Raw genomic sequence first — 19,334 nt, forward strand, 5'->3', positions numbered from 1 at the left:
TGAGATAAGCAAAAAGAAGGAATAGTTTATGATAATACTATTTTTGTGACATGCATTAACATTTTATTAATTAAATTCATGATCAAAATTTATCACAAAATACTAAGAGGAGCAATCAGCCGAGACGGAGGTAATAAATGCTAGACGGCTGGAGCTCGCTCTCGCGTTCACACTTTGAGGCATCCTCCCTCTCCGTTTGAAACCCCCTTCTCTTTCCCCTTTCGTCTCCGAGAAAACCCCCAAACCAGACCAAATCCTCGGCAATGTCCAACAAGGAGGAGCTCCTGGTCCAAGAATCCACCACCGCGATCATCCCCAGCACCAATCGCTCCCCTCCCACCACCCGATTGGCCCGTTTCCTCCTGCCTCGCGCGGACGGCGCTCGTCTCCCGGCCCTGCCATCCCCGTCACGCAATGGCGGCCCCGTTCTTGGCGAGGAGCTCCGCGTGGAATGGAGGGGCTGGCCCGGCTCCTCGAAGCTGTGGAGACGGTGGGTGGCCAAGCTTCGGCCGCAGCACGAGGGCTTGTGGCGGAGAGTCGGTATCTTCGACGCCATTCTCGCGACCACACGCCAGGTGCGGCGTGACGAGGGCCTTCTGCTCCAGCTCATGGCGTTCTGGTCCAAAGAGACCAGCACCTTCGTCTTCCCGTGGGGCGAGGCCACGGTGACGCTGGAGGACATGGCCGTGCTTGGGGGGCTGCCACTGTTGGGCAAGCCCGTGAGCGCGGAGCTGCCGGATGCGCTGTGCGGGGAAGTGGCCGCGCTCAAGGCCACTCGGAGCGCTGTGAACCGGAGCAAGAGCAGGAAAGCGAAGTATTCCATCTGGGCAAAGTACTTTTTGGACCGGCCACGGGAGGATGATGTCGCCGGCGGCCGCAGCGGAGAAGACGCGGCTGGCAGATTGCTCGAGCACGGGGCATTCTTGGCCATGTGGCTCTCCGCCTACGTGCTCCCGTCGCGCCCGTTCGACGTGGTTCAGGCGCGGGTGTTCCCCATCGCCGCTCAGCTGGCACGCGGCCAGAGTGTGGCCCTCGCACCCGCCGCGCTCGCTGGCATCTACAGTTGCCTCTCCACGCTCGCCGGGTGCGCGCCACTCCAAATCCTCCAGCTCTGGGTCTGGGAGTATTTCCCGGAGCTTCGCCCAGAGAAGCAGGTTTCCCCGGACAACAACGACGACGGCGTGCCGGCCAGAGCTGCACAGTGGCACGACGTTGCAAAGGCGTTCAACCCCATCTACATCCATGCAGTGTTCATGTCACCAGAGAAGTTTGAGTGGATGCCGTACGGCAGCAGCAGCAGCAGCAGCTTCGGTCTGCCACCCGGCAATGGTGGGCGCACAGTCCATGGCCAGGACATCGCAAGAAGCGATAAGCTTCTGTCCATGGCGCTATGTCTGCGCCCTTGCGAGCTCGTGGGCATCGACTGCATCGAGCAGTACTGTCCTCATCGCGTCGCGAGGCAGCTGGGCTTCGATCAGGAGTTCAGGACGTGCCGGGGGACGTCCGCCGTGTCAACTCAGATTCCGGGGCCGCGTGGGCGACGTATGAGATGGAGGCCGGAGCTGTTGCGTCCATCGCTCCGCAAGGTGACCCGGGCGTGACCGTTGAGTACGCGCGATGGTGGCAGCCGTACTCGTCGACATCCGCCACTGGTGTTGTTCATCAGATGAAAACCGAGATGGAAGTTGTTTGCATAGATGATGATGATGATGCAGAGAATGCACAACGTCAAGATAACATTCCACCAGTGGAAAATTTGGCGAATGCGCAAGCTATTGTCGTTGATCTGCAGTCAACATCTGAGGACATCATGGTCATCAGCAACGACGAGTCCGATGAAGAATCTGAAATGGATGTTGAGGTGGATGCAAATGCAACAGCTAAATTGGTAACATCGTCAGTGGAGACAGTGGTCTGTACTAGATCACTCTACTATCTCAGGCCATTTGTGCCAGCCAAAGATGGTCAGCTGAGTGCAGGCAGGACAAATTCAGATCAAGGGATTTTCCAACCAAAACGGGAAGTGGGGACGGCTGAAATGATCAAGCAGGCGTCCAAAGCACGAGAGACGGAGAAGGCCGAGTTGGAACAAAGGATTGATTATCTGAAGAAACAGATTTGGGGCTAGATCAGGTATTCAACTTTATATCCATATGATTCACACTGTTGTTTCTCCATTCCCTGACAATGTCCTAACTTGTTTTCTTTCTTTCTTGTTCCAGGAATGTCCCAAGTTATGCTAATGAAGCATATATAGGATGCTTGAGTAGTAGTTCTGCGGTGTGATGCAGATTTAGGTGGCACTGTTTCACGCTACCTGAGTAGCTTTTGTTGTTGCTCGCTGTTTGAACTTCCTTGGTTATATAATATTTTGTATAATGGAACCTGGCTCGCACTTAGGGCGGCGTATGTGAAAAAAATCAGGTTAGATTGTTGGGCAGAAGTACTCTTGTGCATTTTGGGGATGAACTTCAACTTTCCCTGTTTGCTCTACACCTATGCTTCCTGTTTGCTCTACACCTATTATCTTCACATGCCAAAGTGAAGATAGATAGTATTAAAATTCATATGTGAAGCTGACTCGATTAGTACTTGTAAGATACTCCCTCCGTTCCAAAATAAATGTCGTGGTTTTAGTTGGAGTACTAGAATATGTGAAGCTCATCTCTTGCCACTCAAAAATATGGCGAACATAGGTGAACTCCACTCTCTATTTCCACTGTCAAAATCGATGTAACATTTGGTAGGATCACTCGTCACTTGATAAATTATATCTACTATGAGTTTGGTACAAATATTTGAGTGCCAATACTACACTTATTTTAATTCATTCATGTGCCTGACTTATTTCGAGTGCTCAAACAACCAAAATATTTCAGAGAGTTCAGGAGCTATTGCTTATATGCTTGCCTACAACTGTCAAGTACAGCGGCCTCTGTTAAATCTTCAGTGAAATGTTCTTAAACTTGTCAAAGTTCCCTGATTTTTTTCATATAACCAGGGATCGAGGAGCTCCCCGGCTCCATTTTCATTGAAAATAAGCCCCCAAAATAGGTCAAAAACATACATCATTCACGAGTTCAGTAAAGGTAAAAACAACAGGCTATCGAAGCCAAAAACATTAAATAGAATATCCACTCCCAGGGGATATAGACGAAGTCTCATTTTGTAGGCCAGAGGGAGTGAAGATATGATCGGCGACCAGCAGATGATGGCTCGAAGTAAGGGCAACTTTAACCAATCCTCAATAATCGGTTAGAGAAGTAAAATTCCGCTTTTACTCCTCTAATGAGGACCTAACCAATCCCTAATAGTCCATAGTGGAGGATAATTTATTCTCAGCCACATCCGCCACCTCTATTTCTACTTTTCCATTCCCTGGCCGAGTAAAGAAAACACATGTCCGTTAGCCCAAACTAGTCTCGGCTAGCTAATGTTCTCAGGAATGAACTACAGTAGCAAACCGGTCACTGAAGCAGCACACACACGTACTAGCAAGAGCGTAGCTCACTTGCTTCTACACTGAATATGCACACACATATGTGAGAGAGGAGTAGTACTTGAGGCTGGATGGATTGGAATGAAATGGCCTGGTTACAACTGAACGACCTGGGGTCATTTTATAGGCCCGGGTGTGCACAGCTCACACACATTGAAATTCCTACTTACTTGCATGCCACTCACAGGACTACTACCACGAGCATGCAAAGCACCTTCCTAGCAACTACTACGTAATTGCTTCCACAGTTAAAGCCTAATGCTATACTTATCTGCATCTCCACATCAGCCTTTTGACTTGATAAAGCCTAGTACTATCTAGCTACTTCTCCATCTCAGGCCTCCTTTGGTTTGTAGGAATTATGTAGGAATTTTATTAGATAGGATTTGCAAAGGAAAAATTCTTTTGAAGCCCTTTGGTTTGTAGGAATGGATTCCTATTCCTATGTAGGATAGGAATCAATCCTTCACATTTTGGAGGAAAAAAACATTAGCCTAGACTCAATGGAAAATTTCCTATCTTATGCACCAAAATGACATCTCTTTCTTTATAGGAATTGAGATGAATGTCATCTCACTTACTATAATTTTCCTATTCCTATAGAATTTCTATCCTATAAATCAAAGGAGGCCTCAGTCTTTTCATCGGAGAAAGCCTAGCATAGTACTTGCTACTTTCCAAGCAATGGCAGTTGTGCACTGCCCTTTAGACTGGGTTTAATCAATAATCTCCCCCTTAAACATGTCAAAAGGGCTTGACGTCGATGATCCCGACCTTGTCACACAAGTCCTGGAATTGAACACGACCAAGTGCCTTGGTCCGATTGTCCGTCTTCTCGAGGTGTTGTGGTCGTCCCGCAGGCTCACCGAGAAGATCCCCTAGGCGTCAGAACCTGTGTGGATCGCCAACGTTGTTGGTGTCGAACAGGTCCAACCGCGTTGTAGGCAGGGACACTAACTGCCCAAGAACCACCTCGCTCATGGGCGTCAGTGTTCCTGGGGTCGTAATTCCTGATGTCACATTGCCCGGGAACTCCCTTCCCGGGGTCTTCGTGTCGGACGTCATGCTACCCGGGAACTCCCTTCCCGGGGATGACTTGTCCGACATTGCACTACCTGGGAACTCCCTTCTCGGGGTGGTTGTGAAGAACGTCACGCTTGTCGGGGTCGAGCTTCCCGGGGTCGCACATCTCGAGGTAGCACTTTCCGGGATCGCTGTTCCAGACGTCTCACTGCCTAGGAACTCCCTTCCCAGGGTCGATGTGTCGGACGTTGCACTAACCGGAGTGGCTCCTCCAAGTTTAGTGGAGTCCTTGTCACTCTTCCCATCAGACTTGCTTGTCGGGTTTCCCTCGATAGTCGTGAGTCGTGCCTCCCGCACAGACTCAATGGACCCTGAGCGCATCGGGGTTGCGGCGTGGCCGACCACAGAGCACCGTGCCTCCTGCACGGTCTCGACAGTCGCCACCAGCGTGGTCAGGGCGTGCCCTACCAGAGAGTGTCGTGCCTCCTGCACGGACTCGATGGACCCCGAGCGTGTCGAGGTCGTGGTGTGGCCGACCATAGAGCACCGTGGCTCCTGCACGGCCTCGATGGCCGCCAGAGTCACGGTCGAGGCCTGGCCGTCCCATGGCCGTCTCTTCATCGCCCCCAGTTGAGGCCCGACGAAGAGTGTCGTGTCGCCCACACGGGCTTGCAGAACCCTGAGAACATGGTTGTGGGGGTGTGGCTGACCTGGGAGTGCCGTGCCTCTTGCACGGGCTCACTGGTCGCCAACATCATGGTTGGGACGTGGCCCACCATATGCGTCATTGCCGCGCCTCCTGACACGGGCTTGTTGGGTCTCGAGGATGTCGGCGACGCCTTTGTCGTGCCAACTTGCATGGACTTGTCGGGTCCCGAGGATGTCGGGGCCGCGATTGTCGTGCCAACTTGCACGGTCTTATCGGGTCCCGAGGATGTCGGGGCCGCGATTGCCGTGCCAACTTGCACGGTCTTATCGGGTCCCGAGGATGTCGGGGCCACGATTGTCGTGCCAACTTGCACGGACTTGACCAGCGTCGCAGGGGACGTGGTTGCCGGGGCATGGCTCCCCCACATCCAGGTCTTCATCTCCTCCCAATCGTAGTCTCCCGAGAACGTTGTTGTCGGGGAGAGCGCTACCGATGTGGGGAGGGGATTAGTTGAAGAGCTTCGTGCCTCCCGCATGGACTTAATGATTGCCAACACCGTGGTCGCCAGAGGTGTTGCGCCCTCCTACATGGCTTCGTTGCTTGTCGGAACCATGGTCGCCGGAGGCGCTGGGCCCTCCTGCATGGTCTCGATGAAAGCCATCATCATTGCTGGCCCACCGTCCTTTTCAGCCTGCACGAGATTTGCCGCGGCTGCGACATCCTCGGCAGTCATCCTCTTGCGGCACTCACGGGCCCAGTGGCCCTTTGATGTTGCAATATCGGCACTTGTCCCGGTCCTCGTTGCCGGCACCTCGTCCGGCTCCGCTCTGAGTCCGACCGCCGCCTCTGCCGGTGCCGCCTCCACTACTAGTGGCTTCCTCGCCTCCCAGTTCTTCGAGAATAGGAGTTGTCCGCCACCGAAGCTCTCGCGACCGTCGTCAAGGCGGTCCTCGACCACCCGCAACCGGCCCATGAGATTCTCGATGGAGAGCTCGCTCAGGTCAAGCAAGGTCTCGATGGAGACCGCTACCTGAGCGAAGCGAGGTGGTACGACGTGGAGAAATTTCCGCACGACTCTCACATCGTCCATGGTGTTGTCGAGCACTCGGAGCCGCGACGCAAGCCTGGAGATCCGCATGGCGAAGTCGTCGACGAGCTCGCCCTCCTTGAAGGCGATGTTCCCAAAGTCCGCCCGCAGCTTCTGTGCGTTCGCCTCGCGCACGCGGTTGCTGCCGAGGCGCTGGGTACGGATGGCTTCCCATGCCTCCTTGGCGCTTGCCTTCGCCGCGAGCATGCCATGCATCTCCGTCGGCGTGGCGCGCATGAGTGCTGCCACGGCTTTCTTGTCCTCCTTTCTCTCGACCAGGTCATCCTCCATGGGAACCCAAAGGCTCGCCGCATGGATGTTGCACTCCATGATCAACGCCCACTCGATGTAGTTCGAGCGCGTGAACATCGGGAAGGTGATAGGTACGCTACCGCTGACTGCGGTCTCGCGCACGATCTCCCTAACCATGACCTCACCGCGATGGCCGTGCCTGGACCGGCTGTGCCCTCGCCGCTCCTCCAGAGGCAGCGACTGGGAGTCGTCCTGTGATGGATGCGATTTGAAACCACCCGAGGTGGTGCGCTGCTGCTTTCCTTGTGCACCGGCGATGGCTACTGACGATGTCCTGGACTAGGGGGTACTCATCACATCGTCTCCCGATCAGTTGGGTTGGGCCGAGGACCCCATGGCCGCATACTCATGGGCCAGTTTGGACAGCTGCCGCATACAAGGAAGATTCCACAAGACTTGGCGATCAAGACAAGGACTCCACCCCACCGGCGTATTCGGCTAGGACTCTTGTTATCCTAGGCCTCTGGTGCATTATATAAACCGATGCCAGGCTAGTTGATAGAGATATACAACAATCATACTATAGGCTAGCTTCTAGGGTTTTAGCCTCTACGATCTCGTGCCAGATCAACTCTTGTAACACTCATATCATCAATATCAATCAAGCAGGACATAGGGTATTACCTCCATCAAGAGGGCCCGAACCTGGGTAAACATCGTGTCCTCTGCCTCCTGTTACCATCGATCCTAGACGCACAGTTCGGGACCCCCTACCCGAGATCCGCCGGTTTTAACACCGACATTGATGCTTTCATTGAGAGTTTCGCTGTGTGATCGGCAAAAGGATCGATGGCTCGTCTGCAGGTCAACTGCGATGCCGGCATCTTCGTCGCCGGCTCGACTGGTCACCTTGGCTCGACCGAGGACCATGCTCCATCTCCGATCGTCATGTTCGGACGAGGGACTTCATCAACATCAACTCCGATCTCTATCAATATCATGGAGGAATCATCCATGGAGCTCGGGGGCTCAACGTCAACATTGCCCTCGGGCGACCGTGCTGTTTTTCCGAACAGCAAACTTGTATCCGCTGCCACCACCTCTTAGAGCATCGCTTTGACGATCCCTTTGGTGGAATTGTGCAGAATTGAGTGTACAACAAACCTGGAAAATTTCGTCGAGTTCCGATGAAGAAATCTCCGACAATCTACGATATACCGGAGCCCTGTCAAATCTGGACGGGAATCTGGACGAGTGTACGGCGTGGTCTCCAGAGCCTTGCTCGGAGGTCCTTTGGAAGATCCAACCGTTCATCTACTGAGGAAATCCCATATCTACGACCCCTTCAAATTTCAGCTCGATCCAACGGTTCAAACTTCTGGAAACTTCCGATGAGTGGACCAATTTTCGATCTGTTTTCTGTGCGAATATGGATCCGACTCGAATTCATGTTTCTTTATGAACGTGATATTGGACAACCTTTTTTAAGGAATTTTCTTCTATGGTATTGTGCGTTATTTTTAAACACGTACCCATAAAATTTTAAGCCTCCTTCGAGGTAATCTTCACCATCACGCTGGTGTCAAACCAGTCCGGCGGTGTTGCTCCACGGCTGCCGACCTGCGCTACACACGTCGCCGCTTTATTGAGCCGAGCTCAATTCCTTCGATCATCATCTCGGCAAGCCGAACAAGAGTTCGGCATCGCGAAGGATAAATCATCACCAACATCGCCACCCCACGGATTACACGGAGCGGGCATACCGACATCGCCGCACGGTCACTTCATCAAGCCAGCATCGACCACGTCACGACCTGCATCGGCAGGCCCGCACTATTGCTTCTTCAAGCTGGTGTCCATCACGCCGACCTACTTCGACTCATCGGCTGACATCGAGGCTTCGATATCTCGGCTGGACCGGGGGCTTCGCCATCTCTTCATCAACCTACTCCAGAGACTTCGGCGTCACTAGCCGACCAGCTCCGTCATGTTAGCAATCCGAAGTCAATGTCAGCATCGCCATACCGTCACTTTATCGCCATTCAGGCAATGGGTGTGCGGATCGAGTCCCAATTTTGGGAATCACCTTTCTTCGGATTGCTACAACAAATAAACCAGGTGCTATTAATCCTAGTATTTTTTATTTGTTTGGGTTTATTATTCCCAAGGAATTATTACTCTGGTTTGTCCATCATCTGTACACAGGTCTATCAAATGATGGCCGCATTAACGATGGTCGTGTGGTGGTTCGGTCAGTTTCCGTATATAGTCCGGCGAACGCCGCATCCGGAACTCAGATTGACCTGTGAATTCAGGCTTTGCCACGCCTTTACCGCATCACGCCGACGCCCTGCATCGACATTGACTTCGGCGCCAGGCCATATTTTTTTATTACTCACTTTGCATAAATTATTTATTATGCAACGATTTTTTAATAATTATTATTACTATTATCTCCGGTTTGCACTACTTTTTGTGCACAGGAAAATGATCCGGGGACTTCGGCATCACTCTGCCGGTCTGCATTGACCGTGCTATGTCACCACTTCGGCGTGTTGAGCTCTCCGCTCCGCCACCTCGGGACCGGCTTGGGGGATGGAACCTTGTCCCGCATCAAGCTCGGACCGCGTCATCAATGTCGAACACATTAACCAGCTAAGTCGCTTTCATGCACAAAGTTTTAATTTTTAACTTGTGTTCGGTTCGACCAAGCATTATACTTTTTCGGGAAAAAGTTGCTTGTAAAAAATTTTCTTGTCCAAACTTTGTTTGTGACACACATATTCAAATACCCCGTTTATTTGGGGGCTTCCTTTATGAAGCTTTTCCTTTTGCATATGATTATACTTATACGGCTTCGTTCCTTGTTCGTGTATTACGACACAATATGCACCATATTGACTTAAGCGATTTGCAAGCTGGGTTTGCCTGGCTCCTGTGCTTACCCCTACGTTCCCGATTGTTCGGCTAGGGAGTAAAGGGAGCACCTCTGCGATTGTCACGACTGGGTCCTCCGAGCTCTGACCTCAGACTGGGTGAAGCCGAAAGCTAGCGCTCTTATTGTTTTCAATCATGGTTGGCACACAACGGAACTCATGAGTACAAAAGATCTATTGCACAAGTCTCATAGTAATAATGAGCACCGAAGAAAGGTACTGGTGGGGGGTACTATTTTCTTCGAAGATGCTTCTTACACTTCGTCTGTAATATAGTATAAGTTCCCTGAGCGCGCTTTGTCTGTTACAGCCTTATGGCCCGGTTGCCTGGTTATCGGAAACACTGTTGATATTCTCGACAGGTGGAGTACATAACACTTTTCGGTCCTTGACCGAAGAGGGAGAAGCCGACGGTCGGTTAAGACGCGTTTAAAGTTCGGTTGAACAAAGGTATGATATAAGTACTTCGGTACATACAATCATTATACATAAAATCTTTTACCCAAGTCACTTGGGGGCTCTTAAAATTTATATGAGCTATTTTATAGTAAATGTGTTTTCTTCTTGGTCGTTGCAAAGTCTTTTTCTATCGCTCCTTTTTCGACGTGAGTGTGTGGTCAATAGCCAGATAACCCATTTTCTCTCTAGTGACCGCTCGAGTTTAGTTCGCTAAACTGGTCTAACGAGAAGCACTCCGCCTTCGGGATAGGAGGCTGCAGCCGTAGGCTGACCCGCTTGAAGTCTTGAGATCGGATGTATAATATTAATGCACGACAGAAGCATGATTTTTTCCCCAATTTTCGGATTGGCACCGAACACTTGATCTTGTTCGGACGTCAAGTTTTTACTGACGTTTTTTTGTTTTCCAAGCTTATGGCACTTTTAAACTATTTGTGTGTTTTCAGCACAAGTCTTGCAGTGCAATGCCGGACACCTTTATAGATTCGGCAAAAACATTCCCGGATCTCACTATATATGCATTGGTTTCGAATTGTGTCTTCGGTCAATAGTTGGGTTGCCCGGCTCCTACGCTTGCCTCCTATGTTCCGCTTTGTTCGGCTAGGTGTGCAAAGGGAGAACCACTGCGATTGTGCTTCCAGCTCAGATGGTTAAGCACCTCAGTGGAGAAAGCCGAAAACTGACTGTCATAATAAGTGTAAACTGGTCAGCAATCCGATGACAGTGTTAAATGACGGGTCATTCATAACAATGGTCGAAGTGTTTACGGCTTGACCTCGACTGTCGCCGAACACTACCGATGGCTATTAACTGGCCTCCCAAACTAAATCCTCGATATTATGCTCTTACATTAGAGCTGAGGCTGCATGATCATACTTAGCATGACAACCCAAAGAAAGGAACCGATAGCGGGGCTATTTTCTTTGGAAGACATTTCTTATGTTAAACAGTAATATAACATATCTCTCTGCGTACATTTCTTCATAAAACCGTATGGTCAGATTGCCTTGTTTGTCGTAAATCTTTGCCCTCATAAAGGCTTTATAAAGTAAGACAAACACTCATCGGCTACTAGCCGAGGAGGTGGAAGCCGATGGTCGGTCAACAAAGTTTTGTACAATGCGGATCCAAGCATTAATGGCATAAAGTACTTGGATACATAGAGTCATTACACATAATTTACGATTTTACTATGGATATCGATCCTTAATTCGGCCACCCGTGCCTGCATTAAGGCTCGGGGGCCACTGGGCTTCAGCCTTATTATTTACAAATATTAAAGGGGCAAATCGATCCCCTGAGATGGTGTTGCCACCCGACCAATGTCTCGGGGTGGCTACTGCAATGCCTGTTCAATGCAAAAAAATTTAAGTGCAATACAGTTGCCGAGGAGATTTTGATCCTCAGGTTGGTCGGCCGCACCCAACCTGAGTCTCGAGGACTAAGCACGCCACTTTTTGTGTCCCGAAGTATTCTGCCGAGCTAGGACTTGATCCTCAGGCCGATTTTGCAAATCAACCTGAGTCTCAGCGGCTACTGGGATCAGCGGTCTTACGTCATCCTTCAGGTGCATCTCGGGTTTTAGACCGATACACACCTTGAGGGCTACTGGCCATATATCTCGGCAGAGAATAAATTGCAATAATAAAAAATATTGACAAAAAATCGGCCCACAGTCGGGGTGGTGCACCACCTCGGAAGCAGTCCGGCATAAAGCTCGGGCGCTAGTGGCTGTCTCCATAGAGGGCATTTCCGGCATTAAGCTCGGCTAAACTCCTTCAACTTTTTTGAACCAAGGTGATATGACACCTCGGATATAGTCCGGCGTTGGAGCTGGGACACCGTCCGACGTTGGAGCTCGGATATAGTCCGGCATTGGAGCTCGGATATAGTCCGGCGTTGGAGCTTGGACATAGTCCGGCGTTGGAGCTCGGATACATTCCGGCATTGGAGCTCGGAAGCGGTCCGACATTGGTGCTCGGCCGCAAAAGATACCTCGAATGCAGTCCGGCGTTAGAGCTCGGACGCAAGAGGACACTGCCTCCTGGGAACAACTTCAAACCCGAGGTGTGGCATAAAAATAACAAGGCATTGATAAAGGCCGGAAACTTAAAGGGGCTCCTCGGATACCCGACGTGTAAACTCGCCGAATGCATTTCGGCGATCCTCAAGATCGAAGATGACAAGATTTGTTGAACCAGTTTTCAAGACCGTCAACCGAAGATGAAGAACAGTTCGGAAGAATGAGGAGCGTCCCTAACTTGAAGACCGGTTCAGGGGGCTATGACGGTGTCCTGGACTAGGGGGTACTCATCACATCGTCTCCCGATCAGTTGGGTTGGGCCGAGGACCCCATGGCCGCATACTCATGGGCCAGTTCGGACAGCTGCCGCATACAAGGAAGATTCCACAAGACTTGCCGATCAAGACAAGGACTCCACCCCACCGGCGTATTCGGCTAGGACTCTTGTTATCTTAGGCCTCTGGTGCATTATATAAACCGAGGCCAGGCTAGTCGATAGAGATATACAACAATCATACCATAGGCTAGCTTCTAGGGTTTTAGCCTCTACGATCTCGTGCTAGATCAACTCTTGTAACACTCATATCATCAATATCAATCAAGCAGGACGTAGGGTATTACCTCCATCAAGAGGGCCCGAACCTGGATAAACATCGTGTCCCCTGCCTTCTGTTACCATCGATCCTAGACGCACAGTTCGGGACCCCCTATCCGAGATCCGCCGGTTTTGACACCGACAGCTACTGTAACCTGAGGCTCTGATGCCAATTGTTAGCCCAAACTAGTCTCGGCTAGCTAATGTCCTCGGGAACGAACTACAGTAGCAAACCGGTCACTGAAGCAGCACACACACGTACTAGCAAGAGCGTAGCTCACTTGCTTCTACACTGAATATGCACACACATATGTGAGAGAGGAGTAGTACTTGAGGCTGGATGGATTGGAATGAAATGGCCTGGTTACAACTGAACGACCTGGGGTCCTTTTATAGGCCCGGGTGTGCACAGCTCACACACATTGAAATTCCTACTTACTTGCATGCCACTCACAGGACTACTACCACGACCATGCAAAGCACCTTCCTAGCAACTACTACGTAATTGCTTCCACAGCTAAAGCCTAATGCTATACTTATCTGCATCTCCCCCTCAGCCTTTTGACTAGATAAAGCCTAGTACTATCTAGCTACTTCTCCATCTCAGTCTTTTGATCGGAGAAAGCCTAGCATAGTATTTGCTACTTTCCAAGCAATGGCAGTTGTTCACTGCCCTTTAGACTGGGTTTAACAATGTTTTAAATAGCAGGCTATGCGAAATAGCGGCGGACCTCAAAATCAGTTATAGCGGGCTATAGCAGGCTATAGCGGGATGTTAGTATATGAGACCATTTAGCGGCACCATGCTGAAAAGGCTATAGCAAGGCTATAGCCCTGATATAGCCGGCTATTTAAAACTATGGGTTTAATCAACAATGTCCTCCTCTTTCTTTCTGCCTCCTCAATTTCTTAGAGTACGAAAGATGAATCAAATCTTCTTATGGTTCTATTTAAGAATGGGTATGCCATACACCCTGCGGGGATTGTTGTTCAATTGGTCAGAGCACCGCCCGCCGCTATTCCTCGTCGCCCACCTCTCGTCCCAATGACTGGACGCGGTGGTTGAAGGTCCGCGCCCCCAAATCCGCGGCACGGATTCGCACCACCACACGAGCCACTCGTCCTTTGCTGGATCCTCCTCAAGCAGCCGCCGCCGTCGCGACGATACCGCCTTTCCGACTTCCTCGACCTCCCTGCACCGCGGGAGCCGCAAAGGAAGTACCATGGCGTCCGGAAGCAGGGGGTGGGGGACTTGGGTGGTGGAGATCACCGACAGAGGGTCCCACCAACGCCATTGGCTCTGGTCCTTCCACACGGTCGAACTCGCCGTGCTCGAGTACAACCGGTGGGATGTCTGGCAGCACGACTCCACGGCGCACCTCAACTTCCCGTTTGGGACGGCGCCTGTCGAGCTCCAGCCGCTGCTGCCAGGAACTGTGTCCGCGTCGGTGGCCAGGGAGGACCGGGAGGCGAGGGAGCGCCTTGCGGCGGAGGCCGCCACCGACAAGTACATGGCGGACCTCCGCTGCCAGTACCTCGAGTTGGTGGAGGCAGAGCGGAAGCGATTCGCTAACGAGGCGGCGGACGGGGCGGTCATCATCCTCCCCGACGATGAGGGGGAGATCGACGTCGAAGAATGGCGCCGCATCTCCCCCGATTGCGGCAACGACAGCACAGGGCCGGACCCCAAGATCGATGGTATGACGCGGGCCAAATGGATGGCACTCTATAAAAGTGATTAGAGTTTATGTTTAGGTTGAGTTTAAGCCGAAGTTTAATTTGAGTAGAATCAATGTTGAACTTTATGCAAATTTTGGTTGAGTATATGTACATTATGCCAAATTTTGGTTGTTTAAATCAAATTTCTGTTGAACTTTATGCAAATTTGGTTTTTACTCTGTTATATATAAGGGTTCGGTCAAAGTACTCCACTAAGTGTTTACTCCGCCGGATCTTCCGCTATCTTTAGGAGATGTTTGTACATGAGACCATTTAGCGGCACCATGCTGAAAAGGCTATAGCAAGGCTATAGCCCTGATATAGCCGGCTATTTAAAACTATGGGTTTAATCAACAATGTCCTCCTCTTTCTTTCTGCCTCCTCAATTTCTTAGAGTACGAAAGATGAATCAAATCTTCTTATGGTTCTATTTAAGAATGGGTATGCCATACACCCTGCGGGGATTGTTGTTCAATTGGTCAGAGCACCGCCCGCCGCTATTCCTCGTCGCCCACCTCTCGTCCCAATGACTGGACGCGGTGGTTGAAGGTCCGCGCCCCCAAATCCGCGGCACGGATTCGCACCACCACACGAGCCACTCGTCCTTTGCTGGATCCTCCTCAAGCAGCCGCCGCCGTCGCGACGATACCGCCTTTCCGACTTCCTCGACCTCCCTGCACCGCGGGAGCCGCAAAGGAAGTACCACGGCGTCCGGAAGCAGGGGGTGGGGGACTTGGGTGGTGGAGATCACCGACAGAGGGTCCCACCAACGCCATTGGCTCTGGTCCTTCCACACGGTCGAACTCGCCGTGCTCGAGTACAACCGGTGGGATGTCTGGCAGCACGACTCCACGGCGCACCTCAACTTCCCGTTTGGGACGGCGCCTGTCGAGCTCCAGCCGCTGCTGCCAGGAACTGTGTCCGCATCGGTGGCCAGGGAGGACCGGGAGGCGAGGGAGCGCCTTGCGGCGGAGGCCGCCACCGACAAGTACATGGCGGACCTCCGCTGCCAGTACCTCGAGTTGGTGGAGGCAGAGCGGAAGCGATTCGCTAACGAGGCGGGGGACGGGGCGGTCATCATCCTCCCCGACGACGAGGGGGAGATCGACGTCGAAGAATGGCGCCGCATCTCCCCCGATTGCGGCAACGACAGCACAGGGCCGGACCCCAAGATCGATGGTATGACGCGGGCCAAATGGATGGCACTCTATAAAAGTGATTAGAGTTTATGTTTAGGTTGAGTTTAAGCCGAAGTTTAATTTAAGTAGAATCAATGTTGAACTTTATGCAAATTTTGGTTGAGTATATGTACATTATGCCAAATTTTGGTTGTTTAAATCAAATCTCTGTTGAACTTTATGCAAATTTGGTTTTTACTCTGTTATATATAAGGGTTCGGTCAAAGTACTCCACTAAGTGTTTACTCCGCCAGATCTTCCGCTATTTTTAGGAGATCCCCCCCCCCCCCCCCCCCCCCCCCAAAAAAAAACAAGAGCAGACGGTAGGTTCGCTGTCTTGGAGTAAATTGCACCTATGTTCCTTGTACTTGTTCGCATGTAACACAACGGTCCTACAACTCGTGAAATGCTCCAATACGATCCTTGAAGATGGAAATACGTCACACGTACGGTCCTGACTACGTCTCCTGATATGTACAGTACCACATGAGTGTACAGTATAGATACAGGACCCACATGTCAACATGCGAAAGAGGAATAAGATGGAAAAATAAATTCACGCTGGGATTAGAACCTGACACCTCCTGCCAAGTTAACAACACAAGCTAGCCAAATGACCAAGCAGAGCTACCCGCGATATCTTTTTTTAGACAAGCATAACGAATAGCTAGAACGCTACTATTGTGCTGATGCGTTTTCTTACGATTTCCTTTTTATATTCTCCTAGGTTTGTGTCCATTTTTCCCATATAAAAAAATAAAATAATTATAAATATACAATTAGTTCTATATTTCAAATCTTTATTATATCTTAAATATTGTGTTTCATGATTTTTTTTCTAAAATTTGTACGGATTTAAAAAAAGAAGTGAAAGAAAAATATATTTATCTTCATTCATGACCACAAGCGTGAACAAGTATTATGTATCCTCACTGTATTTTTAAATTACATAATTATTTGAAAAATATAACACGTATTTCGAATAATTTTCAGCATGATTTTGGAAACTGGTTATCTTTTTGCCCTATTATTTTCCCAACAACCGTTGCTGTTTTGTCCAACTTTGTGTTTATCCGTATCTTAAATTAGGTGGACAAGCACGCAATTATTGTGTCTTCGTTGTATTTTCTTAATGCAAAATTATTAAAAAAATTGACAACATGTTGACAAATAGTCAACGTGTTTTAAAAATTATTGTGTAATAACAATAAGTTATAGAAATGTATTTAAAATGTTTAAATCGTATGTGCTTCCTCATATGTAAGATTAATTTTACACTATTGTTTTAGTGCACGTGGAATAATTCATGACGAACATTTTCAAAAACATGTCGACAATTTTAACACACCTCCAACATTTTCCAAAAACATGTTGAGCATTTTTTTTTCTCATATGCACATACACTTCTCTTAATTTTCACGGCGAATGCAATTTTTCCTTACATTTATTTTTTTTTCAAATAGGAAACATAAAAATGAACTTGAGCTTGAATTATTATTATTTTTAAAAAGAAACTGGTAGAAAATGGACGCCATGATGATTCCTTGAAGAGTCTACTAAAAAAAAGTATAATTCCTTGAAGAGGTACACATAATCCTATATATAGGTTTTCAGTTCTAAGTTTAACAAACCAGAGCTAGGCCTCCCATGCTAACATATGGAGCCCGCACATGTGGTGTACGCTAATGTGGCATTGGTCTGATAACCACGCCTATAGAAAGTGTAGCCAGGCCCGTACATGTGACGTATTTTCGTCTTCAAGGACCATCTTGTTACACGCCAACTAGTATGGGGACCATAGATGTAATTTACTCGCTGTCTTGTGTCAGTTGTGCCCATCAAAAACATCCACATGAAGCTTTGAAGTTTTTCCTGCCATGTCATCTAACTGGTTTTCTACGCCCACATGATCATCATCGGCGCTTGCAAAACCTGTTGCAAATGGAGACACCAAAGGTCGACCTGCTCCAGCGTGTGGCCTTTCAAGGCCAGCCCCCATTTCTCAGCATCCTTAAGACTAGGAACCAAATCTACTTATAGTCAAGTAAACATTAAAGACCTACCTGTCCCATATTAATTATCACTCAAATGGTACTTCCTCCGTCTAGGTGTGTAAGTCATCTTATGAAAATCAAAGAATCCCAAAACACTTAGACACGGTACATTAATTCCTTCCTCGTTTTTTATTTTGTGACATATCAACCAATAAAAGATGTGGGCCATGCATGCTTTTAATGATTTGAGACTATCAAACATGATATGTAGTGGTTAGTTCATTGCATGCAATGCTATTAATTAACAAAAAGACATTAAGTTTTCTCGTTTTCCTCTCCACCTTGGTCGCGGTGCACAACGTAAGACGACTTACACACCTAGACGGAGGAAGTATATAACATTGAAATGCATCCATTTCAGCGATAATTAATATTCTCTCCATTCCCTTATACAAGGCCACAAACTCATATTACAGGTACCAAGACAAAATTTAATGATTGCTTTTCAAGTGAACTTTTCTTCTTGTTAACCAGGATTATTAATACGCCATAAGCATGCAACGAATGAATGGAAAGGAAATAGCTAAGTGTCATTATGAATACATGCATGTAATTATTAAAAAGTTTCTAGTACGAGAAAACATCATTAATTTTTACGTCGGTTACTGCTAGTGGCCTTATATTTATGCAAAATGTATTTTTGATGGTGGCCTTGTATAAGGGAATGGAGGGAGTATCTAGGATTTCGCCGTCACTCAGGGCTCGCGCACGGCGCCGAGGCGGAAGGTCAACATGCGCTGGCATCAGCTAGTTGGGACACCTAGTTTTTTCTTGGTTTTACTTCTCATGGGAATTGAGGAGTGCGGCATGGCTGGTATTTTCCCCCTCTTCTTTCAGGGCGAAACAGAAGGACGTGTCTGCAACGACGAACAGGACCAGCTACATCTTCCTTTCATGCGCCACGGTCCAGAATCTCCGCCACACGAAGACGTCCTGGAGACTTTAAATTCACACATCACTTGTCTGTGGCCCCACAGTATTGCCCTGTTCTGAACCATATACAATGAATTGCTCCGATTTTCACAATCCACACTAGTAAATGCCACTTTTCACCCATCCCAAAACCAGAGCAGACGCACATGATTTCGGGTCCAGCTATGCTCGGGCACCAAATTGCCATGTCCAATTCTATTGATGTGTATTGAATTAGTCTTGTAACATTTCCATGTAAAATGTAAATACAGGTAATGAGGAGTGATGCTTGTTGAAACTATTGATGTTAACCTCCAGCAGATGATGAAGCAAAGAGATGTCAGCTTTTTCTATAATCTACTGGATGTGAAAAGATTAGCTATGTGGAACCTGTAATCTCTTGATCTTGTCTATGAATCTGTTGGATTGTCTAATAATCACCATTTTTTTATGTCTTTACCTTGATGCTCTTTGAGACCTGTAATCTTTTGATCTCGTCATTTTACTAGATGTGAAAAGATTAGATATGTGGAAAGATTGGATTTTGTTATTTTACTGGACTGTGTAGACAGAGTTGTAAGTGTACTGATTTTTTTTCGCAAAAAAAACTGCACTGATTTTTAGGTCACACTATATCCAACAAGTCAGTGAGGCCTCAAATTTCTGATGAAATGGGCTGGCCCATGGCCTGATATATTGACCTTGGGCCACGGGGGCAGGTCCAAGGCCTAGGCCTTTTTTTTTTCTTTGCCTGAGCGGCGCTGCGTGTCGTCTTTCTCCATTTCCTTCCCACATAAGTACAGGGGTGGTCGCCACATTTACTAGCGGCGCAATCGCCATATATGTGCAAAACTATAGCACGCAGCAGGGGTGTTTTAACCAGTGTCTCTCTCTCACGGCATTCTTTTTTTACTCTCGGTGTTTTAAAATGAACAGGGGTCTTTGAAA

At 48.9% G+C, this 19,334-nt stretch overlaps 2 pseudogenes; one reads left to right on the forward strand and one right to left on the reverse strand.

Moving 5' to 3' along the window:
• The first annotated feature begins 254 nt into the window (after positions 1-254).
• Positions 255-2,397, forward strand: LOC125513087 (uncharacterized; annotated as a pseudogene).
• A 2,742-nt stretch (positions 2,398-5,139) lies between these two features.
• Positions 5,140-13,748, reverse strand: LOC147963514 (uncharacterized; annotated as a pseudogene).
• Between the last annotated feature and the right edge of the window lie 5,586 nt (positions 13,749-19,334).

This window comes from Triticum urartu, chromosome 6A (assembly GCF_056163025.1).
Source record: "Triticum urartu cultivar PI428250 chromosome 6A, HENAU_Tu73, whole genome shotgun sequence".
In the NCBI taxonomy this organism is placed as follows: domain Eukaryota; kingdom Viridiplantae; phylum Streptophyta; class Magnoliopsida; order Poales; family Poaceae; genus Triticum; species Triticum urartu.